The following is a 26,373-nucleotide window of genomic DNA, read 5'->3' on the forward strand; positions in this document are numbered from 1 at the left end:
TCACCCAAAGTCCCTTAGTACGTACTCCCTCTGTTCCTAAATATAATTTTTTTTAGAGATTTCACTAGAGGGTTACATACGGAGCAAAATGAATGAATCTATACTATAAAATATGTTCATATGCATCCGTATGTAGTCCCTTTAAAGGAACCTATTAAAAGACTTATATTTAGGAACGAAGGGAGTACTTTACTTCCGCTCAAAATAAAAAAATTCACCACTTTTCTTTTTCTTTCGATGTCGATTAGACGCCCAGGTAAGCTGATGGGCCACGGACGAGGGTGGCCCAACGCTCGGTTCACCTAAGCTTGTTTAGTATCACACGATGAGATTGGGTGGCAGCTTCGCCGTTTAAATACTCTAGTACTGACCGTGTTATCACCAACAATGCGGTCATGAATCAGTTAGCACTGGTCCATCAGGTCTGTGGAGGTAAAATATCGACATATCACTATCCGGCTTCGACTGGTGCTATACGATTGCAAGATTCACGTAGACGTATGTGGTCGATCTTTTTGAATTTTTCTTTTCTCTCTTTCTCTTATTCCAAATTTATTTATGTTGATTTTGAATTTTTTCAGTTGCTCCTCTCAACTGCATACATCCAATTCAGATGATCGTAGATTTGATTTTTTCTGTTGCTCCTCTCAATTACGTACATCTAATTCAGATGATCGGAGATTTGTTTCTCTATCTCTTCTTGAAAATTTTATTTATGTTGATTTTGATTTTTTTTGTTGCTCCTCTCAATTGCATACATCCAATTCACATGATCGTAGATTTTTTTTCTCTGTCTCTTCTCCAACATTTGTTATGGCAATTTTTATTTCTGTTTGTTCATTTTCATTTTTTCGCTAGTTTCTTCTAATAGTTTAATGATTTTTTTTTTCACTCTTACTCCTTCCATTTACCTAGATTCAACCTTGCGACGCTATAAGTATGGGCGAGCAACTTTTTTTTTCTCTAGCTTCTCCCAATTACGCAGATCCCACAGTGCAACACAACAAGAATGGACAAGCAACATATGTTTTTTGTTACATTCTCTTCTCCGCCGTGGTCTCATGGCGTGGGTTATCTTTTTCATCCGTCCAGATAATTTCAATTTTGAAAACATGTGTATATTGACTCTGGGTGTGACCCGCAAAAAGTTGATGCTCTGCAACTCTGCCCACTCTCCGCTTCAAGAATTGTGGAGCTGTGATGAAGATACGTAAGTGCACGCCATGACCCTTATGTGGGAGTGGTGGAATGTTCACAACAAGGCCAATGCTGATAAGGTGGCTCCAAAACCTCAAGTGGTTTGTCACAGTGTGAAGAAGTTGCTAATTGAGTTCCTAGGCCTGCGAAATCTGAACAAGCCTCCTAATTTAAGCCACCGGACAATCACAGATGTAGCAAACCTCCAATGCATTCTATGAAGGTTAACTTTGACAGAGCCTTTCATGATAATACAGGTGCAGGGGGCTGGGGCTATGTGGTCCATGATCAGGCTGGCGAATTTTATCGCTGTTGGTGCGGTCAAGTCTGTGAACCTGAATTTGTGGCACATCTTGCTGCAGTTGATGGGGTGACCAGGATCGGGGCTAATCAAATTATCTTTGAGTCTGATTCCTCAATACTTGTTCATGCTTTGAAGAGCAATGGGTAAGACAAGGCAACTATTGGTGTGCTGGCGAAGGAATCTAGAATCCAATGCATTCTAGACTTTGGTTCCTATGCTTTTTCCTTGCGCCGACGCACTTGTAAGTCCGTAGCACATGAGCTTGCCAAGCTGGGCATTCATTGTGAGTCGTATGACTCCTTCTCGGAGGCTTCTGTCCCCAATTGCATTGTAAAGCTTTTAGCCAGTGACATTGTTGTGCGTGAAGTTTAATGAAATTCCCATTTTTCCATTAAAATAATTATTGAGAGGTGTACCATCGGGTGGGCTTGGCCGAGAACAATTCTCGGCAAAGGTTTTGCCGAGTGTTTTATGTAGTTGGCAAACAAATAAATTCCAATAATGTACGAATGTGTATTGCAACACCCCGAAAATTATAATTTTGGAATGTTAATTATAAATAGGTATAAACTTGCTTGTGTTGCTTGTTGTTAGTTAATTTTGACTAGGAATTGAAACTTTTTTTGAGTTTGAATGAATATTTTATGGAGAGGGAATAAAAGGAGTTTCCTGAGTATTCATTTGGATCTTATTTTGGGTTGGAGGATATTCAGGATATTTCCAGTTCTAAGATGAGAGAGGATGACATGACTTCCTCAAATTATAAGTCTGGTTAATAGTTAGATATTGTTCCATTTGGAGTTTTTATATTATTTAGAAACAAACCCAACTCAAAACAAATATATTACGAGAGAAGGAAATATGACTCGTTCAATATATTTTTCTTTTTGAAAATTCTTCAATAGTTATTTGGTTATTTCTGTGGAATTTAAAAATGTTTCGTGGAAACATTTACAAAGTCCCAAAATAAATTTTACAAAAGTCTTATGTTTATTGTATTTATGTTTTTGGTCTTTAAAATGTTCACCGTTGTCTGCTTCGGAAAAGGGTTGTAGGATGTCGATTTCGGTTGCTCGGGCGACGGAGTTGGCGGCTTGTTGGATGCGCGGCCTCGGGGTCGGTGTGTGGGTCGTTCTTGTATCGGTTTTCGGCCAACTTTCCTGATTAACTGGCCAATTCTTCTTCTTCTATATGAAAAGGCAGAGCTCCTGTTGGTTCATCAAAAAAAAATTATAATCCCTCTTCGTGTGGCTTTTGATTAATACTCCTAATAAAAAAAGCACAAGGTCATCACGATGTTCGGAAAAAAGTTGGAATTGGATTTTGGAAAACGATTCAGTACATTCGGATGACAACTTGGATGGCCATAGCAATTAGTCGACACATGCTTGAGCGACCGCGGCAATGCTTCGACGGACGCGGCAATAAGCCATGACATGATGCTCCGACAATTTTTTGACGTCCTCAACAATAGCGTGTTGTGACGCGGCCGACCTTTGCTGCAAGCTCTACTGTGAGGGTAGGAGCACTGCCAAGGTGATCTACTGCAAATGTCGGTGGACCGGTGTTTGCGGCAAGCGGCCCTAGTGTTATGATGAATGTCAGTAACACTACAATGGATCGACTGACGATGTTTGTGAGGGAGTGGCACTTGTGCTAAGGTAGAGAAAGAGGTGACATAGTGTTGTTGAGAGTGATGATCGTATGGCTTTCGTGAGTCAGAACCGAGCGATGCTGCAAGAAGAGAGACTCGGTGTTTGCATGATGTTGTCACGTGAGAGCGGGGTAGTGGCAAGAGAACATACTGCTATAATGTGCTACGTCAGTGGCATCAGACGGGTTTGAAAGGCGATTTATTATTTTTGGAATATGTTGCGACCATCTTTTTTAACATGTTTTTTGTCACAATGAATTAGGTTGTTGCGTATATATACTCAAATATTTATTATTGTCTTTGACATGCAACAGAAAAATTATTACAACCATGTTGTATCTCTCCCTAATAATAAAGCACGCAGTGCTTCTTTCGTCCGTCGTCGTCGTTTTGCAAAAAAAATCCTGGATTTTTCCGAAATCAACCCGCAGTACGGATTTAAGTGAGAAACGAATCTTTTTTTCGTTTTTACAGGAAACCCCTGTGCTTTTCCGAAATCAACCCGCAGTACATAATACAGTGAGAGAACTAATCGTTTTTTGGATTTTTTGTAGAAACCTCCTTCAGTTTTCATAAAATAAACCCGCAGTACATACTTGAGTAAAAGAACAATCATTTTCCATATATTTTCGAAAACACCCCTACAGTTTTTAATTAATTAATCTGTAGTCCAATTATAAATGCAAAATACTTTAAAAAATTATATCTTTTAAACGGTAACTCCAATTTTACATTATTATATATGAAGTTTTATTAGAAAACTATGTAGAATCTGAATATAATGTTAATTTATCTATTTAATTTTTTAAAATTCTGTTTATAATGTAATTTTAATCAATAATGATGCGCACAATCTAAATATAATGTTATTTTATTTATTTAATAATTTTTAAATAATATTTATGCTGTAATTTTAATCAGTAACGTACAAACATTTTTCATAACGAGGCCGATCCGTGTTGTTAATTAATCCACGGTCCAATTATAATTAACAAATACTTGAAAATTTTATATCTTTTAAACTGTAACTCTAATTTTAAATCAGTACATACTTGAGTAAAAAAAACAATCATTTTCCATATGTTTTCGAAAACACCCCTACAGTTTTTAATTAATTAATCTGTAGTCCAATTATAAATGCAAAATACTTTAAAAAATTATATCATTTAAACGGTAACTCCAATTTTACATTATTATATATGAAATTTTATTAGAAAAATATGTAGAACCTTAATATAATGTTAGTTTATCTATTTAATTTTTTAAAATTCTGTTTATAATGTAATTTTAATCAATAATGATGCGCACAATCTAAATATAATGTTATTTTTATTTATTTAATAATTTTTAAATAATATTTATGCTATAATTTTAATCAGTAACGTACAATCCATTTTTCATAACGAGGCCGATCCGTGTTGTTAATTAATCCACGGTCCAATTATAATTAACAAATACTTGAAAAATTTATATCTTTTAAACTGTAACTCTAATTTTAAATTATTACATATGAAATTTCGTTCAAAAAATGTGTTGAATCGAAATCTGATGTATCTTACCTATTTAATTTTTTAAATTTCTATTTATAATGTAATTTGAATCTATAGTGATGCGTATAATCTAAATATGATGTTATTTTACTTATTTAACAATTTTTAAATTCTACTTATGCAGTAAGTTTAAATAAATATCTCAAGTCATGATTAGTAGGTTAAAACGTGTTGTATGGTTTGCTTCCGTTGCAACGCACGGGCTCTTTTGCTATACACTAATATTGTTGTAAACTTTGCGTTTTCTTCAAAACATGTTACAAGGTTTGCTTAGTCAATGACCTGGTCGTTTGCAGCGTGAGGGACGTGACACGGATGGGCAGCCATGAGCTGAATCCTCATCGTTGAGAAAAATAAAATTGAGCAGTGATGGGATCCGCCCATATGGATGGGTGTCTACTTTGCAAAGCGATTACAGTAGAAAACAAACCCAACTCAAAAAAGATATATTATGAGAGAAGGAAATATGACTTGTTCAATATATTTTTCTTTTTGAAAATTATTCAATATATAGTTATTTGGTTATTTCCGTTGAATTTAAAAATGTTTCGTGGAAACATTTACAAAGGCCCAAAATAAATTTTACAAAAGTCTTGTGTTTATTGTATTTATTTTTTTGGTCTTTAAAATGTTCACCTTTGTCTACTATTCCAAATTGTATTTTACTTTGTGTTTATAGTATTTTAGGAATCTATCTAGTATTTTATTGTATCAATTATAGCTCCAGTTGTTTAGTAATTGGGAAATACCCAGATTTTGTAGGCTTCATCGCAGCCCACGCGCGCGAGTTGTGGCAGGCGAAGCCCAGCAGAACCGCATCTCTTTGTTATTTCTTCACACCCATCTGCCCACTGACGCATGGGGCCCGCCTTGTCATCTCCTTCCTCTGGTGGAAGTAACTCCTCATCACGCACGCACGCACGCACTCCAGACTCCCCGATCAAAATCCTGCTCATCTCCTCCCCTTGAGCACTCCAGACTCCCGTGCTCTTGCCCTCCCTCGGCGGGGAGTCCCCCACCTCCAGAAAGAGCACCCGCTTGCCGGAGAGAAGGCGAAGAGGGTGGAGGAGAAGAGGAGGTGCCGAGAATGGAGGGCGTGGCGACGTGGCGAGCACCTGCCGGAGAGAAGGCGCACCGGAGACGAGGCGGAGGAACCTGCGGCGCCAGAGACGAGGCGGAAGATGCGGCGGGCACCTGCCGGAGAGGAGACGGCCCGGTCTTTCTTGCGCTGCCGGGGAGCAGGCGGCCCGGGGGATCGATTTCTTCCGCTTCTTGGTCGGCGACGGCGGGTGTGGTCGACATCCTCACCACGACGACGGAGTCCTCCCCCATCGCGTCTGCCATGCTGCACTCGGCGCACGACTCCCTGAACGCGCTCTCCTGGGGCCTCCTGCGCGGCAATGAGAAAATCACCCGTTTAGTACGCGTCGTTTAGCACGCCGCTCGAACCTTGTTTAGTACCACACCGCTAGCTTAGGTGACAGTTTCCCTGTTTAAATACTCTTCTACTCACCCTATTATCACCGACGATGCGGTCACGAATCAGTTAGCGCTGGTCCATCGGGTCTGCGGAGGTAAAAGATCGACGTATCGCTATCCGGCTCCGACCGGTGCTATACGATCGCAAGATCCGCATAGACGTATGTGGTTGATCTTTTTAAGTTCCTCTGATAATTTCAAATTTTTCTTCTCTTTCTTTCTCTCATCTTTTACAAATGTTGATTTTGAATTCTTTTCTGTTGCTCCTCTTACAGCCAATTTCGATCTTTTTAATTACCTCAGATGATTTTTAATTTATCTTTTCTTTCTTTCTCTTATCTTGATTTTTATTTTCTTTTTGTTGCTCCTCTCAATTGCGTACAACGAATTTAGATTCTCTCTCTTCTCCAAATTTTGTTATGGCAATTTTTATTTCTATTAGTTAATTTTCTTTTTTTTCATGTTTGCTTCTTCTATTTTCTAAATGATTCTTGGGTGGCAGCTTCCTTGCTTGAATACGCCTGTAGTCACCCATTTGTCATCAAGGATGCACTCATGAATCAGTTAGCGCCCTGATTCCTCGGATTTGCGGAGGTAAAAGGTTGGTTGACGTATGGCTGCTAGTGGGTTACTCCCAGGCTATACGATCGCGATGAAGTATGGCTGCTAGTGGGTTACTCCCAGGCTATACGATCGCGATGAAGTATGGATCCCCAGGGGCCCACCGCATCTTCCGCCGCTTGGAGAGCCGGTGTCTTTAGCCGGTGGGCCGCGGGCGAGGGTGGCTCAGCGAGTGTTTATCACGCCGCTCCGTTCGTAGAATTTTTTTAGTACAACACGGCGAGCCTGGGTGCCATCTTCACGATTTAAATACTCTTTTATTCACTCATTTGCCATCAAGGATACACTCACGAATCAGTTAGCGCCCTGATTCATCAGGTTTGCGGAGGTAAAAGGTCGACGTATGGCTTCTAGTGGGCTATTCCCAGGCTATACGATCACGGTGAAGTATGGCTGTTAGTGGGTTATTCCCACGCTATACCATTGCCAGATCCGTGTAGACGTATGCGGTCGACCTTTTTTATTGCGTTCCAATTTCATCTTAATTTTTTTGTCTTAAATTTGTGTTTTTTTTCATTGCATTGCAACGGGCACAAACATCATACGCCTTCCATCCTAAAAATTGTCTTAAATTTGTGTTTTTTTCATTGCATTGCCATGGCACCAACATAATACGCCTTCTGTCCTAAAATTTTTGCCTTAAATTTTTGTTTTTTTATTACGTTCAACCGGCATATTCGAGTGATTCAACATTATATTCATGTTGCCACCGACGATGTGGTCACGAAACAGTTAGTGTTGTTTCATTGGGTCTGCGGAGGTAAAAGGTCGGCATATCGCTATCTGGCTTAGATCGGTGTGCTATACGATCGCAAGATCCGCTTAGATGTATGTGGTGAAGTATGGCTGCTAGTCGGTTACTCCGAGGCTGTATTCTTTTTTGTGTGTTTTATTTCATTGTCAGATCTGCGTAGACGTATGTGGTCGATCTTTTTGTGTTCTTTTTTCATTGCGTTGCAATGGACAAATTTGGTCTATATTTTTGTGTGTTTTCTTTCATTGCATTGCAGCGGGCATATTCGAGTGATTCAATATCAAATTCCTTTGGTCACAAAATGTTTCTCTTCAATTTGTTTACTCCTTTCATCCCAAAAAAATTATCTACTCCCTCAGTTTGCAAATATAGGTCATTTTAAAGATTTTAATGTAGACCACATACAGTGTAAAATGAATGAATTATATTTTAAAATAAGTCTATATACATCAGTATATAGTTCATGTTTAAAAAAAAGGCCTATATTCACAAACAGAGCGAGTATATGTAATATATACATATTCATGCATCTATATAAAATTGTGGACTTCCATTTACTATTAGGCTATTTATTTTTATGCCCCATTTCGCTTAATTGTGCTCGTTTTTGCCTCACTCGCTCAGTTTTTCTCGTTTTTGCACTACTTCGCACTATCTCACTCTCGTGGCCGGCCAAACAGCCGTTTCCGTCGGGTCAACCTCCTTTGACCGTTGTGTTGCCTGACTAGTGGGGTCGGCTTCGGGCACCCTCATCGCATTCACAAGTGGGGCTCGGGTGGGGCCGACCTGGGGCCTCATTTTAAAGCAGACCCACACGGGAACGACTCGTCTCCCCGTTAGCTCACAGGGCAGCGATAGTGGCGACACTACGACTACTTTGACTAGTCCCATTTAAATATAGGCGGGAACGACTGGTCTCCCGTTGGCCCACCGGACAACGACAGCGGTGACGCATCGTCTACTTTGACCGGTCCCATTTAAATATACGCGGGAACGACTTGTCTCCTGCTGGCCCATAAGGCAGCGACAGCGGCGACACATCTGCTGCTTTGACGGGTCCCATTAAATAGGATCCGTCCCTTCGTCACCTTCTTCTCCACTTGCCCCACTCGTCCATCCCACTCACCGAGCAACCGAACCCTAGACCGATGGCCAAGCACAACCTCGCCGCCCGCAACGGCTACGGAGGTCTGTTGATTCCTAACCGGCGTCGTACGGTGAACAACGAGAACTTCGCGCGGCACCTCTGGGTGCACAACGAGCCAGTGCCATGGCGAAACGTCATGCTTCCGGAGCGGTGGAACCTCAGCGAGAGACGGGTGCTTGTGCTGCAGGTTCCCGCAGATGGCCCCGAGCGGCGGCGGCACGAGATAGGCAGCGGTAGACGTATGCGATCGATCTTTTTGTATTTTTTTTCATTGTGTTTCAATTTCGTCCTCGAGTTTTTGTCTTAAATTTGTGTTTTCTTTTCTATTGCGTTGCAACGGACATATTCAAGTGATTTAATATCATACTCCTTCCGTCATTAAATTTTTGTCTTAAATTCGTGTTTTTTTTCATTGCATTGCAACGGACATATTCGAGTAATTCAACATCATACTCCTTTCGTCCCAAAAAAATTATCTTAAATTTGTCTATTCCCTCCATTTAGAAATATAATCCGTTTTAGATATTTTAATATAGACCACATACACAACAAAATGAGTGAATCTAGACTTTAAAACACCTCTATATAGATCCGTATGCAGTCCATATTGATATCTGTAAAAGGGCTTATATTTAGAAACGAAAGGATTATAAGTAACCTGGGTGCCAACTTCATGATTTAAATACACTCTTACTCACCCATTTGTCACCAAGGATGCACTCATAAATCAGTTAGCGCCCTGATTCATCGGGTTTACGGAGGTAAGAGCTTGACTTATGGCTGCTAGTCGGTTACTCCGAGGCTATACGATCGTGGTGAAGTATGGCTACTAGTCGATTACTCTGAGGCTATACCATTGCCCGTTCCGCCTAGACTTAGGTCGACCTTTTTATGGTTCCTCTTCTCTTCATTCATATGAATTTATCGATATTTTTATGGTCCCTCATCATTCATATGAATTTGTCCAATTTTATTATGATGGTTTCAAATTTTCTATTTTTCTACGTGATATCAACTTTTATCTTTATTTTCTTACTTTTCATTAATTTTTTATGACAATATCATTTCTTTTTTTTTTCTTGCTCCTCCCAACTACGGGTTAGTTTTTTCATTCATATGATTTTTTTCTCTCGTTTTTGGTCAGGTTTTTTTCATGAATTTTTTTTTGTTAAAATCTATCAACATAGGATCTAGTTTTGAAGATCTCGACGTGAGGAACCTAACGGTAAAAATGGTTCGAGATTGGGATGCACGGTTTAGGAGATAAAACGTTTTGAAAATACGAATTTACAAAAAAAGGAAAAACTCTCAGGTTGCAACCAGTGGCACACACGTAGTGCGCCACTTGTCGCAACGTGAGAAGGTGGGAGGGATCTTTGAAAGGTGTACTCCTGAGAGCATCTCGAGGAGCCCTTTTTTGCCGGTTAGGACCGAAATTGACCCCGACGGTCCCAGGTCGAACCCAACACGCAGGGGGCGTCTGGCGGCACCGGGGGATATTGGAGAGCTCAATATGATGCTTGAAACGTAGCTTCGGAAAAGTTTGAAGAGCTCAATGTGACTAAACATGTTAGACATGGATTCTCATGGTATCTGAAAGACAAATCTCCACTTATCCGAACAAAACACCAACAAATGTCCCTATGAACTGCCGGTACATGTGATTGTAGAGAACCCATAGTGATTCTTGTTTATTTCCTTGAAATTACCACTCTCGACTATTTAATTATGTATTTATTGTAAGCAAGTGAACAAATAAGTAAAACAGAGGGAGAACAACTATAGCTCCTTCCCCTCCTCGCGGACCCCTGCGGGATAGCTGGCCGCCGAAGGCGCTGGGCTATGACAGGGCTCAGCGACGCAGATCCGAGCGCTCCGGATGGCGGCGGCCCGCCGGATCCGAGAGTTCTTGTGGTGGCCTGGTGGCTGCCATGGTGGGGCGCGCGTGGCGCGGATTGTGGCCGGCCAGCGGCCGGATTTGGCTCGTGGCGGCGCGGGCTCCGGGTGGCGTGGGCGGCTGCTATGGTCCAGCTTCGGGCTCGGTGGCTGCAGGTGGTCGTCCCGTTGTGGGTTCGCGGCGGTGCTCCTTGGGCGGCGCAGCTCCGGATGGTGAGGAGGTGGTGGCGGGGCCACATGGCGCCGGGCTGGCACGATAGTTGGTGCGGCGTTATCTCGGCCCAGACCTAGGCCCTTTGGGGCCTGATTTGGGTCTGGGCGGTCCTAGCTCGGCTCCGCCTGCGCCTGCTCCGGCGGACAGAGGGGGCGGCTCGTGCGAGGGGTTGAGGAGACGGCGGCACGTCCACTGCAGCGCGTCAATGGGAGCTTCACGAGCCGTTAAGGGCTGGAGCGGGCCTACGTGTGTGGTGTGTTCCCCCTACTGCGTTCGGTCCGTGACCGTCGAGGGCGGTGGAGGTTATCCCCTCCCATGTGTGGCTGCTGACTCTTTCGCTCCTCGTTCCCGGCTGTTCCCTCTAGGTCCCGTCGGTCCCGCTTCACTCTCCATGGTGAGATGACGGTGATTTCTCCTAGATCGTGGTAGCGCATGTTGGTGGGTGGCTCGTTTGGTGGAGCGTGACGGGTCGGTCGGGGTGGGGTTTGTGGTGAACGGAAGAAATCTTTGTCGGCGTGCCTGGCACCGGCGCAGCGACACCCGTGGGCGCCGTCGTTCCTTTCTGAAGGGCGTCGGCTATCCCACTCACCCACGCCCCTTCGCGTACGGGGGAAACCCTAGGATCAATTCAGGCAGCGGCGTGGTCACCGTCGCATTCCTTCCTGAAGGTGTTGCTTGTCATGCGATGGTCTGAAGTGCTAGCAGCGTGGTGGATGTCTTCGGAGGGCGCAACGGTTTGGGATCAACCTTGTTTTCGTCGAGCCGACTCTGTTGTCATTCTTTTCTTTTATTTTTTCTTTTATTCTTTTTGGGCATTCTTGTGTTGCCTGCCCCAGCATTGGGTTCTTTGATGTATCTGATGGTTGTTATATCTATATAGCGGGGCGAAAGCCTATTTCGAAAACAACTATATAATTTTACTACGAGATAACCAATAATGTTTTTCAGGTCGCAAAATCCACATACAGGTCACTGAGTGGATGAATACCCTAAAAACTGACAAATATAAGGCTATTATTTTATAGTGAACAGTTAGCTCTTTGAAGTGCAGCTCCTGTTCAGTTTAGCAGCAGAACATGGATTGAGCAGATTTATTATCCTTTTTAATCTGTTTTAGCTTGCTGTTTGTGATGAATATAGTTTATCAGATTTTAACGCTCTGTATCAAACAGTCGACTGATCGCACAAGCGAGCGAGCGATAGTTCAGACTAAACTGGCCCATCTAAACATCTACAAGGTTTCCGTGCCAGATTTTTTGGTTCTTTTTATCTTTTATTTGATTTAAAAAATATGTTCGCATTTTAGAACTTTTGTTCACAAATTTTGAAAATATTCGAGTCTAGAAATTTTGATTGGAAATATCAAAATATGTTCGCGTTTTCAACTTTGGTTCTTGGGCTTTCAAAAAATGTTTCAATTTTTAAAAAATTTGTCACAAGTTGCAAAACATATTTATGTTAACATTTTCTTGAACTACTGTTTTTGTTTTGAAATGCGATCAAAATTGCAAAATTCGATTTTTTGGAATTTGAAATTCTTTCAAAATATAGGAACAAAATTTGAAATTCTACACTTCTTTGAAATGTGAAACAAAATTGAAGACAGGAATATAGAACGGAAAAATGAACAAATTTTCAAAAAATCAAGAACAAGTTTTTCCCAAAAATGTTCTCACTCACAAAATATGTCCATGATTTCAAAAATATATTCATAAATTTTGAAATGTAGTCTGGTTTGAAAATAGTGTTAACAATTTTTTAGAAAATTGTTCATGCGTCAACAAATACTCCCGGTTCCAACTTTTGTTTGCAGTTTCAAAAGATGTTCACATACCTAAAATTTTGTTTGCATTTCCAAAAATAGCATATGAATACGAATTTTGTTTGCATATTTAATGATATTCATGTTTGCAATTTTTGGTCGGAATTGAAAAAAGTTGAATGTTTCCATTTTTAAAAAAAAAATGAAAACTGCTCGTGGTCTCAGATAATATTCGCGAATCTTAGAAACTTTTTTAGAAATTTTTGCATTCGAAAAATTATTTGTTGCTTTCTTCAAAATAATCTACTTTCAGAAAATTGTTCTGCTGCAGTATGGATTTAAAAGTTGATAATAATATGAAAAGTAAAGCATTGGTTCTTAGGATAAAAATCCTGCAAACTCTACAACATGGGATCATTGCACGTGTTGGATTTGCGTCAAATAGGAGCTCCCGCAAAAAATAAATCTTTGTGCATTTACTTTTTAAATGTTATTTTCATTATCAAAAAGTGTTCAGAAATTCAAAAAATGATTGCACTTAAGTAAAATTAAGGATATATAAATGTCATCAATGGTCAAGCGGATTTAATAGCAAAATCAGATTGAAACTGTGTGTATGGAGGATGCACTGTGCCATACATGCATGGTCAGTATGGAAAATAGGTGAAGATGGCCCAAAACAACTTGGTCTGAGTGCTCATGGTATGCATTATGTGACGCAGAACAATATAGTAGAAAATTAAAGCTAGAAAAAATTTCATGGAATACCTTAGTTATATTTCTAAACTGCGATATGGTACATGCTAGTAACAAGTACAGTGATAAGAATTCGCCAATCTCCATGGCAACATAATCTCTAGCGCAATAATTCTGCAAGAGTTAATGTATGCAAATGAGTTAAGTTGTTAAGTTCAGTAAAAGATATTTTAACAATGAACTATTCTTTTAAATAGCACAAAAATATTGGTAGGCATGAAAAGACGATGTATATATAGCCATACAATCCAAATCAGTGAAAACCATTGATCTGTAGCAAATCACTATGGAGAAGAGGCAAAAAGGTGAACATAGGTTTCAAGCTGTAGAGTCAGCTTACAAAGTAAGCGGTAGAGGAAAAAAACACACACTGGTTGTCATTGCATGTGTATGACGATACATGTCAGTTCACTACCCCTGCCATGGCGTACATGCCTAAATACATTTGAAGCTGCCCCTTAGGCATATTTTGTTGATCAAAGGAAGTGTAAACATAAAAGAGTACCAGCTCAAAAGTTGTAGTGTTCCCCGAGCTACAATCGTCTTTTACATGGGCTTTACATATCATGTACAGGATGCAAAAAATATATTAGATCGGCGAAAGCACCGATTGCAGTGGAGGAGTCAACAACGTCGATGGACATGAGTTGCGAGGCCGATCAACCCGCTGGTGATGGCTCAACCCTTATCTGAAATTGAACAACAATTAGCATGCATAAACAATAACTGTACGTCTTCTAGTTTCTTAAGGAATTCGTCTTCCTTGCAATAAGAAGTATCGCAGAACTTCAGAAAAGATAGCCGTAATCAAGATCCTTCAAACACATTCCCATGACGAACAGAAAAGTGAAGCCTTCAGCACAATCCCATGACAAGCAGAAGAAAAAAAAGGAGAACCGTGACCTACAGTATCGCTGGATGAGAGATCCGTATGGAGGGCTGTGGATGACGTCGCCATAGAACTTGAGCTTTGCGGCGCTGGAGGAGAGCGGTGCCATATTGGAGACCCTTACACTTTACCCATGGACCTGAAGAGTGGGGTGGACAGCGTACAGAGGCCGCGCGACGGTGGTCAACACGACGACGACGCGACATGGACGGAGATGGAGTGCGAGGCCAGCAACGATGTCCACGTCTAGGACCGCATCCACGACGACGCGACGTATTTTGTGGACAAGACCGCAGCCACGACGAACACGAGAGGACGATGAGGGGAGCAGAAGCGGATAATTACCGAGGGAAGGGATAGAGATTGGTTCGGCAGTGACAGGGTGGGGGAGACAGAGGATGGGACGTGTGTTCGTGGGTCGTGGGTCAATTTTTTATATTCTTTAGGCGGTTTCTTCGAGCATGGATGAGAGGAGCGGTGGGTGGTTTTTCCGATTTTTCTTCCAATCATGCGTACGGGAGGGTGGGGAGAGGTCGATTGATAGAAGAAGGTCTAACCATCACGACGGCGACAGATTGTCCTTTAATAGAAGAGACATAAGAGTGTGAGTAAGATAGGATGTAGTGGCAGTGTTAATACTTATACATTGTTGTTTACCGAAAAAGACTTTCGCCTCGCTTTATAAATAAAACAAACCACCAAAGAATAATGTCCAACAATAACCACAAGACAAACACACATACACACACACGCACAGCGCACGCAAGTAGCACAAACACAAGGTACGCAGGTTCTGCTGAGGGCACAGCTTAACAAGCCCAAAGAAACAGAAAAATATAGCGGCGCCGAACAAGCTGCATAAACTTTATACATAGGTGGTGGAGGAGGGGGCGGCGGCGCCAAGCGGGGAGCCAACGCCCGAAGATGGGCAATGATGTTGTTGACGGCGTCATGGTCTCGCGGACGGCTAAGTGGCCGCCAAAGCTGCATAAAGCCACATATTTAAAAGACCGCGTCAGTAGCATGTCACGGAGGTCAACGTTGAATCACAAGCTTATTCCGAACCGTCCATAGTATACAGACAAGCACCCCAATAGTCAGTCACCTAGTGGGGCGGAGATTCGGAGGCAAAGCCTCGAGTTCGGCGAAGAGGTCAGGGAAATTGTTGTCAGACCAATATCTGCCGACCACTTTGCGAAAACAACTCTAGAGGAATTTCATGGATACGCAAGAGAAAAATATGTGATTCGAATCTTCCTCCGTCCCACAGAGCGGACGTAGGCCATCCCCAGGAATAAGAATGTGACTTGGAATATTAGAATCATAAGTGTAATGGTCGAACAAAAATGAACATGAGACTACATACGAATAGTTGGATCAAAAGTTGTTGTAATTGCCGTCAGCTATAGGAGCGAAAGACTATTTGTTCAAGTAATCATGGTTTGATCATCTCAACTATGCACTTGTAATCATCATTGGCATTACAAGAACAAAATTAAAATAGCAAATAAAAAAAATGTTTCCTTTTAGAAGACATCATTTTTTTCCTGTTCTTATTCATCCCAGACGTTGCATAAGCTTCTCATAAGATTGATCAAACACTGTTGGCAATAAAGTTCACAACTCATAGGTAAGAAGCAACAATTTTATAACGTAAAAATATGGATCGCCGACCATATTGATCTTACACACAAAACAAATGAGACATTAGCCACCAAACATCAAACAAATTAATTTAGAGGACTCGGAATATAGGTGATGATATAGCACTAGCAGTATGGTCGGCAAGGCAAACAAATGCCAGTTACTACGAACCTGGCCAAATATCAATCTTCACTGTCCTATCAAAAAATCAAATGGTCCTCTTGAATCAAGATAATAATGGACGAACCACATTCATCTTAACACCCATGAGGGTTAAAATATTTCATTTGTGGTGTAAGAAGCCTTTCATCAGAAATTTGTACATGTAATGAGTTAGTTCCAAATCTGATGGTTATGAACTCCAAAAGTGAATTATTTCAAATAGTTATCTTACAAACCAAATGGTGTCCAATTTTCTCAATCATTTTGGGAATAGTTCAGTTTAAAAAATTCCAAGGATCAGAAATTAGGTCCGGATTAAATATGCTCGCAAAGCAAGTATATCACAGAAATATCCTCACACCATAACGATAAAGCAGAGACAAAGAAGGATTCAAATGAGTAAAATCAACATGCCTCAGACACCCAAGCAATTAGCAGCATTAGACCTCAAGCCTGGAAGGACGAAATCAATTTAGGTGGCCCGTTGTCAATGAGAAAATCACCCGTTTAGCTAATGGGCCGCGGACGAGGGTGGCCCAGCGCGCGTTTAGCACGCCGCTCGAACCTTGTTTAGTACCACACCGCCAGCTTGGGTGGCAGCTTTCCTGTTTAAATACTCTTGTACTCACCCTGTGATCACCGACGATGCGGTCACGAATCAGTTAGCGCTGGTCCATCGGGTCTGCGGAGGTAAAAGATCGACGTATTGCTATCCGGCTTCGACCGGTGCTATACGATCGCAAGATCCGTAGATCTTTTTAAGTTTTTTTTGATAATTTCAAAATTTTCTTCTCTATCTTTCTCTTATCTTAAATTTTACTAATGTTGATTTTGATTTTTTTTTTCTGTTGCTCCTCTTACAGCCAAATTCGATCTTTTTAATTACCTCAGATGATTTTGAATTTCTCTTTTCTTTCTTTCTCTTATCTCAGATTTTATTAATGCTGATTTTTATTTATTTCTGTTGCTCCTCTCAATTGCGTACATCCAATTTTGATGATAGTAGTTTTTTTTCTCTCTCTCTTCTCCAAATTTTGTTATGGAAATTTTTATTTCTTTTAGTTAATTTTCATTTTTTTTCATGTTCGCTTCTTCAATTTTTTTAATGATTATTGGGTGGCAGCTTCCCTACTTAAATACGCTTGTAGTCATTCATCTGTCAGCAAGGATGCACTCATGAATCAGTTAGCGCCCTGATTCGTCGGGTTTGTGGAGGTAAAAGGTCAGTCGACGTATGGCTGCTAGTGGGTTACTCCCAGGCTATACGATCGCGATGAAGTATGGCTGCTAGTGCGTTACTCCCAGGCTATACCATTGCCAGATCCGCGTAGACGTATGTGGTCGATCTTTTATATTTTCTTTTTCATTGCGTTCTAATTTATTCCTCAAATTTTTGTCTTCAATTTTTTGTTTTCTTTTCCGTTGCATTGCAACAGACATATTCAAGTGATTCAACATCATACTCCCCGCATAAAAAAATTGTTTTAAATTTGTGTGTTTTTTTCATTACGTTACAACGGGCATATTCGAGCAATTCAACATCTTACTCCTTCCATCCCAAAAAATGTATCTTAAATTTGTCTACTCCCTCCGTTTTTAAATATAGTCCGTTTTAGAGATTTTAATATAGACCACATACATAGAAAAATGAGGGAATCTAGACTTTAAAACATCTTTATATGGATCTGTATGGAGTGCATATTGATATCTGTAAAATGGCTTACATTTAGAAACGGAAGCAGTATAGGTAACATATAGATATACATGCACCTATATAAAATTGTCGACTTTCATTTAGTATTGTATCACGCATTCTTTTGCCAGCCTAAAAAAACTAATTTTCTTGTCCTATCCATTTCCACTTGCAATCTCACCTCGAATCCTCAACCCGCAATTCCAAACACGTAACCATTGCAATTTGGTTATATTTCACACCGTGTTTCCCCTTCTCTCTCTCTCTCACTCAAGTTGGTGGCTAGACACTTCACCTTGTAATATTAGGACCACGGTACAAGGAAAATGCATGTCACTAAACCTTTCTTTTATTTGCACCATCGCTAGTCTTTGGTTCTGCAATTAACAATGTAGAGGATAATAACGAAATGATTTAGGTGAACAGATGCAACACATTCAATACTATTCAAATGTGATGTGTTATTTTCTCATCCATTTCTATAGGCTTCTTCAAAAAATATGTGCATCTTTCTTTCAGTTAGGTTTGAAATGATTGTACTTTTTGTTCATGTGTTATAACATGTACTTTTTATTCAGAATATGTGCTACCTTAGTAGTTAGTACTACTACATCAAGTATGAGAGAGAGAGAGAGATGATAGATTTTTTTTGCGGGAAGAGAGAGATGATAATATTAACACTCGAACACCTCATCCCTAGCAAATAATAGGCAGGAAAATTAGTGTACCATAAATTAAGGGGTTTGCGGGAAGAGAGAGATGATAGAATTGATACTTGAACACCTCATCCCTAGCAAATAATAGGCATGTCTCTCTTGCCTATTACATGAATTTGCTACACCTACTCCCTACGTTCCTAATTATAAGTCTTTTTAGAGATATCAATAAAAACTAGATACAGATGTATGTAGATGTATTTTAGATGATAGATTCACTCATTTTGCTTTGTATGGAGTGTACATTGAAATATCTAAAAATACTTATATTTAGGAACGGAGGGAGTACATTACAAGGGCATGGATGGTGTGGTAATAGTAATATATAAACACGACAACACATGGTAACATAAGACTTATGTTGCTTAATCATAGGCAAAGAGGTAACACAAATAAAGAAATTGGGAGGAGTTAAAGTGCAATGGGCCTAGGTTTCTTCACCAATGGGCCTAGGAATCAAAGTGGCAGCTTCCCTGCTTAAATACGCTTTTACTCACTCATTTGTCAGAATCCTTCACTGCTCGAATTCTGAAGTCAGTTTATTTCCCAGACATCAGCTTTCTAGATGCAGAATTGGGCAACCATCCCTTACAAATTTGGAGGGCAATCCTAGATGGAAGGGAGGTTATTAAACAGGGGGCTATCAAGAGGATCGGGACTGGTCAAGGGACAAGCATATGGCGATCAAACTGGCTTCCCAGAACAGGGAATATGAGGCCGATAGTGGCGCTGGTAAATGATCCTCCAAACTGGGTTTCATACCTGATTGAAGCCACGACGGCAACATGGAAGGAGGACCTGATTCGTTCGGTTTTCTTACTGGTAGACGCTCAAACTATCCTAGCAATTCCATTGTGCACGATACCAATTGCTGATTTCTGGGCTTGGTCGCACGAAAGAACGGGCCGCTTCTCCGTTAGGCCAGCTTACAAAATGGTGATTAATATCAGGGAGAATGGTGCAAATGGAAATGTTGGTTCAACTGGGGCTCAAGGGGCTCCAGAAGGTAAAGCATGGACATCTCTGTGGCATACTAAGGTCCCTTCGAATATCAAGGTTTTCCTCTGGAAGTTGGCTAGGAATTCGATGCCATCAATGGTGTGCTACACCATAGCCATATGGCAACGAAAAGACTTTGTGCCCTTTGTGGTCAAAATGATTCCTGGAGACATGCAATAATGTAATGCACCATGTCGGGGTGTATTTGGGCTCTCTCTGATGAAATGTTGGTTGAGACAATCAACCAGAACAATGAACCCAATGCCAAGAACTGGATCTTTGTTATGCATGATCAATTAACACAAAAACAGTATACCCTACTAGTGGTCACTTTGTGGGCAATTTGGAGGGATAAAAGGAAGGCGATTTACGAAGACATCTTTCAAAGCCCCGAATCAATAAATGAATTCATAATCTCATACATCAATGACCTCTCTTTGACAGAGACTAGGGGATCTTCCTCGCAGTCTCATTCTATACAGCGGACGTGGGGATGGATCGGCCCTCCAGAGTCTTATCTGAAGATCAATGTAGACGCTACTGTATCACTACTACATCAAGTATGAGAGAGAGAGGTGATAGTATTTTTTGCGGGGAGAGAGAGATGATAGTATTGACACTTTGAACACCTCATCCCTAGCAAGTAACAGGTAAGAAAATTAGTGTATCGTATATTAAGGGGTTTGCGGGAAGAGAGAGATGATAGTATTGACACTTGAACACCTCATCCCTAGCAAATAACAGGCATGTCTCTCTTGCCTGTTACATGGATTTGGTGCACCTACTCCATACATTCCTAAATATAAGTCTTTCTAGAGATTTCAGTAAGGACTAGATACGGATGTATGTAGACGTATTTTAGATGGTAGATTCACTCATTTTGTTATGTATGCAGTCTACATTGAAATCTCGAAAAAGGCATATATTTAGGAACGGTGGGAGTACATTACAAGGGCATGGATGGTATGGTAATAGTAAATATATGAAAAAGACAACACATGGTAACAGAAGACTTATGTTTCTTAATCATAGGCAAAGAGGTAACACACAAATAAAGAAATTGGGAGGAACTAAAGTGCAATGGGCCTAGATTCCTTAGCAAGGTACTAATCTGTCAACAATGGTTGAAGCGTCTCAACTCCCAACAGGGGAGCCCGCGTTGCTTATGTTGATCATAACGAGAGGATCTCGTGAGGGTAGAAGGAGTTCGGTTGTTACCGGTTACATGATCTCAGCTAGAGATAAAGGGATAAGGAGAAGAAGGTTTAAACCTACAAGAGTATTTCTAGTCTAACGTACCGCATAAGACAAGCCTTGGGTACATAATATATCGTGTTTAACATCCTCCCTTAATCAAAACTTCTCAAGTTAAGATTACGAAGAAATTCCTCAAATGATCTTGTACCCAAGGCTTTTGTGAAGCCATCATCAACTTGATCTCTAGAATGCACAAACTGAATGTCCAGTTCCTTATTAGCAACCCTCCCCCGCACAAAATGATAGTCTATCTCAATGTGCTTCGTCCTAGCATGAAAAACTGGATTTGCGCATAAGTAGGTTGCACCAAGGTTATCACGACAAAGACGTGGAGTTTTAGTGTGATGAAGGCCAAGCTCCTTAAGCATTGCTTTAACCCAAATAATTTCTCTTGTTGCATTTTCCATTTTCTTATATTTAGCCTGAGTGCTGGATCGAGAAACTGCAACATGTTTCTTTGGACACCATGAAATAAGATTGGGTCCAAAGAAAATTGCAAATCAACCTGTTGACCTCCTGTCATCTGGACTGCCTGCTCAATCAGAATCATAGAAGGCACTCACTAGAGTAGATGATGACTTGCTAAAAGTTGGTCCAACACTCAAGGTATTTCTATGATATCTCAATATGCGTTTTGCAGCAGCCCAATGAACAGTAGTGAGTGCATGAAGGAACTGACAAACTTTATTTACTGCAAAGGAAATGTCTGGTCTAGTGAGAGTTCAATACTGGAGTGCACCAACCAAGCATCTATACTTGGTACCATCCTCTTGATTTAAGAGTTCTCCTTCTGCAAGAGAGAGTTTATCTGAACTGGACAATAGTGTTGGTGAGGGCTTACAACTTTGCAACCCAACTCTTCTCAGTAGATCAGTTGCATATTTTTCTTGGGAAAGATGAAGATCACCTTCACTATTTTTCTTTACCTCAATACCAAGAAAATAGTGTAAATCTCCTAAGTCCTTGAGAGAAAATTCTGAGTTCAAATCTAGCAATAGAACATTAATAGCTTCTTTGGGGGAACTTGTAACAATGATGTCATCAACATATATAAGCACAAAGATTGATGTATTCACTAGTCGAAAATAAGGCTTGCTCCTCGAAAATAAGTCTTGCTCCTCCAATTGCTCCTCCAATGATGTCATCAATTAATAGTTTTTTCTCTCTTGCTCCTCCAATTGAGTAGATCCAATAGTGCAACACTACAAATATGGCGAGCTTTTCTTTCTCTAACTTATCCCAGTTGTGCATATCCCTTGGTGCAACACAACAAATATAGACGACTAACGTATATTTTCCATGCCTTCTCTTCTACGCAGTGGTCTGGTGGTGTCACTTCTCTTTTCCATCCATCCAATAATTTTAATACTGAAAAACAACTCCGTTGCCACATCTTCTTTTCTGTTGCTTCTTCCAATCCCGCAGATCCAGTGGTGCGATGAAAAAAATGACGACACAAAATGTATTTTTTTTTCAGCCCCTATACTTTTGTCTGAGTTAGTTTTTTCATCCAAACAGATCATTTCAATTTTCCATCGTTAGATGCAGTGAGTATGGATGAACAACCTATATTTTTTCTTGCAATTTCCTCTTCTCAGTGGTCCGGTGGTGCAAGTAACATAGGATTATCAATTGGTAAACCCACGGAGAGAATCATGCGGCAACATGTCTCTCAACACAAGGAGCTTGGTGCATAGTATGAGGTTGTCCCGAGTCCCATGTTGGGGAACGCAACAGAAAACAAAAAACAAAAATCCAACCTACGCACTAGCCTAGGAGCACTATGAAGATGCATACAAGGTTTGATCATATCGTTACCAACTCGTAGTGCATCGTAAGTAGATTTGGTGAAGATCGTCGGTGCATATGCCCGTAGTTAGGATTTTACAATCTTCCAACAACGAGGATGTGCTCCCTCCGACAGCCCCTCGGACAGTCTCTCAGACAATCCGTCGGGGGGCTGTCGGACAAAACCTCGGACATCCATAATGAAGATTGTAACATGAAAGAATCAAGTGTAGACAAAACGGATGACGGAGTTACCCCCAAATCAGAGGAGAGGAAGGAGGAAGTCCAGGAGGCCAAGAATCTTAATCGGGCTGCCATCTTCGCTGGCCCGTCGCACAGACCAGAATCGATCGTCGTGGAGGTTTTTATATTATTTAGAAACAAACCTAACTCAAAACAAATATATTATGAGAGAAGGAAATATGACTCCTTCAATATATTTTTATTTTAAAAATTCTTCAATTGTTATTTCGTTATTTTTGTGGGATTTAAAAATGTTTTGTGGAACATTTACAAAGGCCCAAACAGAAGTTTATTGAAGGCGCGAGAGCGACCAACTTCTTAGTCGCACGAGCAGGTTGGGGATGTCGGGATCCCCGACGGTTTGGAGAAGCTCGGCGTATGCAGCAGGTTGAGATCGATGGTCTGAGCGAGTTCGACGTTCCTTTCATTGGCGTTAGACCTCCACCACAAACACCGATGCCACCACACTTTATCAGAGAAGGAACCCACGCCGCCATTCACCTCACCCCAAACAGAAGAAGAAAGAAAATCCACGTGACCCAACGGCAAAATAAAACGACACCACGTGTAGAAGCAAACCGACGAAGGTGGCTGACACGGCAGCCCACACCCACCGATCAAACAGGAGGCTGTTTTAGGAGATGACATACATTCATTCTCCTTGGTCAGAGAGGGTCAAGGACATACATTCTCCTTGGTCCACCGCCAAGTGTCAATGAAAATTGATCATGAGAACGTGTCCAGTTTTTTCTTTTCTTGAGACAACAGCCTCAAGTTATGTATGGTTCGGTTGTCTGCGTGGTTGAAACTCTAACACGCAAACAACGTTCGTTTTCACCCAAAGTCCCTTAGTACGTACTCCCTCTGCTCCTAAATATAATTTTTTTAGAGATTTCACTAGAGGGTTACATACGGAGCAAAATGAATGAATCTATACTATAAAATATGTTCATATGCATCCGTATGTAGTCCCTTTAAAGGAACCTATTAAAAGACTTATATTTAGGAACGAAGGGAGTACTTTACTTCCGCTCAAAATAAAAAAAGTCACCACTTTTCTTTTTCTTTCGATGTCGATTAGACGCCCAGGTAAGCTGATGGGCCACGGACGAGGGTGGCCCAACGCTCGGTTCACCCAAGCTTGTTTAGTATCACACGACGAGATTGGGTGGCAGCTTCGCCGTTTAAATACTCTAGTACTGACCGTGTTATCACCAACAATGCGGTCATGAATCAGTTAGCACTGGTCCATCAGGTCTGTGGAGGTAAAATATCGACGTATCACTATCCGGCTTCGACTGGTGCTATACGATTGCAAGATTCACGTAGACGTATGTGGTCGATCTTTTTAATTTTTTCTTTTCTCTCTTTCTCTTATTCCAAATTTATTTATGTTGATTTTGAATTTTTTCAGTTGCTCCTCTCAATTGCATACATCCAATTCAGATGATCGTAGATTTGATTTTTTCTGTTGCTCCTCTCAATTACGTACATCTAATTCAGATGATCGGAGATTTGTTTCTCTGTCTCTTCTTGAAAATTTTATTTATGTTGATTTTGATTTTTTTTTGTTGCTCCTCTCAATTGCATACATCCAATTCACATGATCGTAGATATTTTTTCTCTGTCTCTTCTCCAACATTTGTTATGGCAATTTTTATTTCTGTTAGTTCATTTTCATTTTTTTGCTAGTTTCTTCTAATAGTTTAATGATTTTTTTTCACTCTTACTCCTTCCATTTACCTAGATTCAACCTTGCGACGCTACAAGTATGGGCGAGCAACTTTTATTTTCTCTAGCTTCTCCCAATTACGCAGATCCCACAGTGCAACACAACAAGAATAAGCAACATATGTTTTTTGTTACATTCTCTTCTCCGCCGTGGTCTCATGGCGTGGGTTATCTTTTTCATCCGTCCAGATAATTTCAATTTTGAAAACATGTGTATCTTGACTCTGGGTGTGACCCGCAAAAAGTTGATGCTCTGCAACTCTGCCCACTCTCCGCTTCAAGAATTGTGGAGCTGTGATGAAGATACGTAAGTGCACGCCATGACCCTTATGTGGGAGTGGTGGAATGTTCACAACAAGGCCAATGCTGATAAGGTGGCTCCAAAACCTCAAGTGGTTTGTCACAGTGTGAAGAAGTTGCTAATTGAGTTCCTGGGCCTGCGAAATCTGAACAAGCCTCCTAATTTAAGCCACCGGACAATCACAGATGTAGCAAACCTCCAATGCATTCTATGAAGGTTAACTTTGACAGAGCCTTTCATGATAATACAGGTGCAGGGGGCTGGGGCTATGTGGTCCATGATCAGGCTGGCGAATTTTATCGCTGTTGGTGCCGTCAAGTCTGTGAACCTGAATTTGTGGCACATCTTGCTGCAGTTGATGGGGTGACCAGGATCGGGGCTAATCAAATTATCTTTGAGTCTGATTCCTCAATACTTGTTCATGCTTTGAAGAGCAATGGGTAAGACAAGGCAACTATTGGTGTGCTGGCGAAGGAATCTAGAATCCAATGCATTCTAGACTTTGATTCCTATGCTTTTTCCTTGTGCCGACGCACTTGTAAGTCCGTAGCACATGAGCTTGCCAAGCTGGGCATTCGTTGTGAGTCGTATGACTCCTTCTCGGAGGCTTCTGTCCCCAATTGCATTGTAAAGCTTTTAGCCAGTGACATTGTTGTGCGTGAAGTTTAATGAAATTCCCATTTTTCCATTAAAATAATTATTGAGAGGTGTACCATCGGGCGGGCTTGGCCGAGAACAATTCTCGGCAAAGGTTTTGCCGAGTGTTTTATGTAGTTGGCAAACAAATAAATTCCAATAATGTACGAATGTGTATTGCAACACCCCGAAAATTATAATTTTGGAATGTTAATTATAAATAGGTATAAACTTGCTTGTGTTGCTTGTTGTTAGTTAATTTTGACTAGGAATTGAAACTTTTTTTGAGTTTGAATGAATATTTTATGGAGAGGGAATAAAAGGAGTTTCCTGAGTATTCATTTGGATCTTATTTTGGGTTGGAGGATATTCAGGATATTTCCAGTTCTAAGATGAGAGAGGATGACATGACTTCCTCAAATTATAAATCTGGTTAATAGTTAGATATTGTTCCATTTGAAGTTTTTATATTATTTAGAAACAAACCCAACTCAAAACAAATATATTACGAGAGAAGGAAATATGACTCGTTCAATATATTTTTCTTTTTGAAAATTCTTCAATAGTTATTTGGTTATTTCTGTGGAATTTAAAAATGTTTCGTGGAAACATTTACAAAGTCCCAAAATAAATTTTACAAAAGTCTTATGTTTATTGTATTTATGTTTTTGGTCTTTAAAATGTTCACCGTTGTCTGCTTCGGAAAAGGGTTGTAGGATGTCGATTTCGGTTGCTCGGGCGACGGAGTTGGCGGCTCGTTGGATGCGCGGCCTCGGGGTCGGTGTGTGGGTCGTTCTTGTATCGGTTTTCGGCCAACTTTCCTGATTAACTGGCCAATTCTTCTTCTTCTATATGAAAAGGCAGAGCTCCTGTTGGTTCATCAAAAAAAAATTATAATCCCTCTTCGTGTGGCTTTTGATTAATACTCCTAATAAAAAAAGCACAAGGCCATCACGATGTTCGGAAAAAAGTTGGAATTG

General features: G+C 40.7%; 1 non-coding gene and 1 pseudogene across 1 annotated transcript; both read right to left on the bottom strand.

Moving 5' to 3' along the window:
* Positions 1-15,614: 15,614 nt before the first annotated feature.
* On the bottom strand, positions 15,615-15,707 carry LOC123414424. The gene has a single exon (XR_006614394.1). It is a non-coding gene; the product is annotated as a small nucleolar RNA snR60/Z15/Z230/Z193/J17 (small nucleolar RNA).
* Positions 15,708-15,963: 256 nt separating this feature from the next.
* LOC123414483 lies at positions 15,964-16,065 on the bottom strand (annotated as a pseudogene).
* Between the last annotated feature and the right edge of the window lie 10,308 nt (positions 16,066-26,373).

This window comes from Hordeum vulgare, chromosome 7H, assembly GCF_904849725.1.
Source record: "Hordeum vulgare subsp. vulgare chromosome 7H, MorexV3_pseudomolecules_assembly, whole genome shotgun sequence".
Taxonomy (NCBI): domain Eukaryota; kingdom Viridiplantae; phylum Streptophyta; class Magnoliopsida; order Poales; family Poaceae; genus Hordeum; species Hordeum vulgare.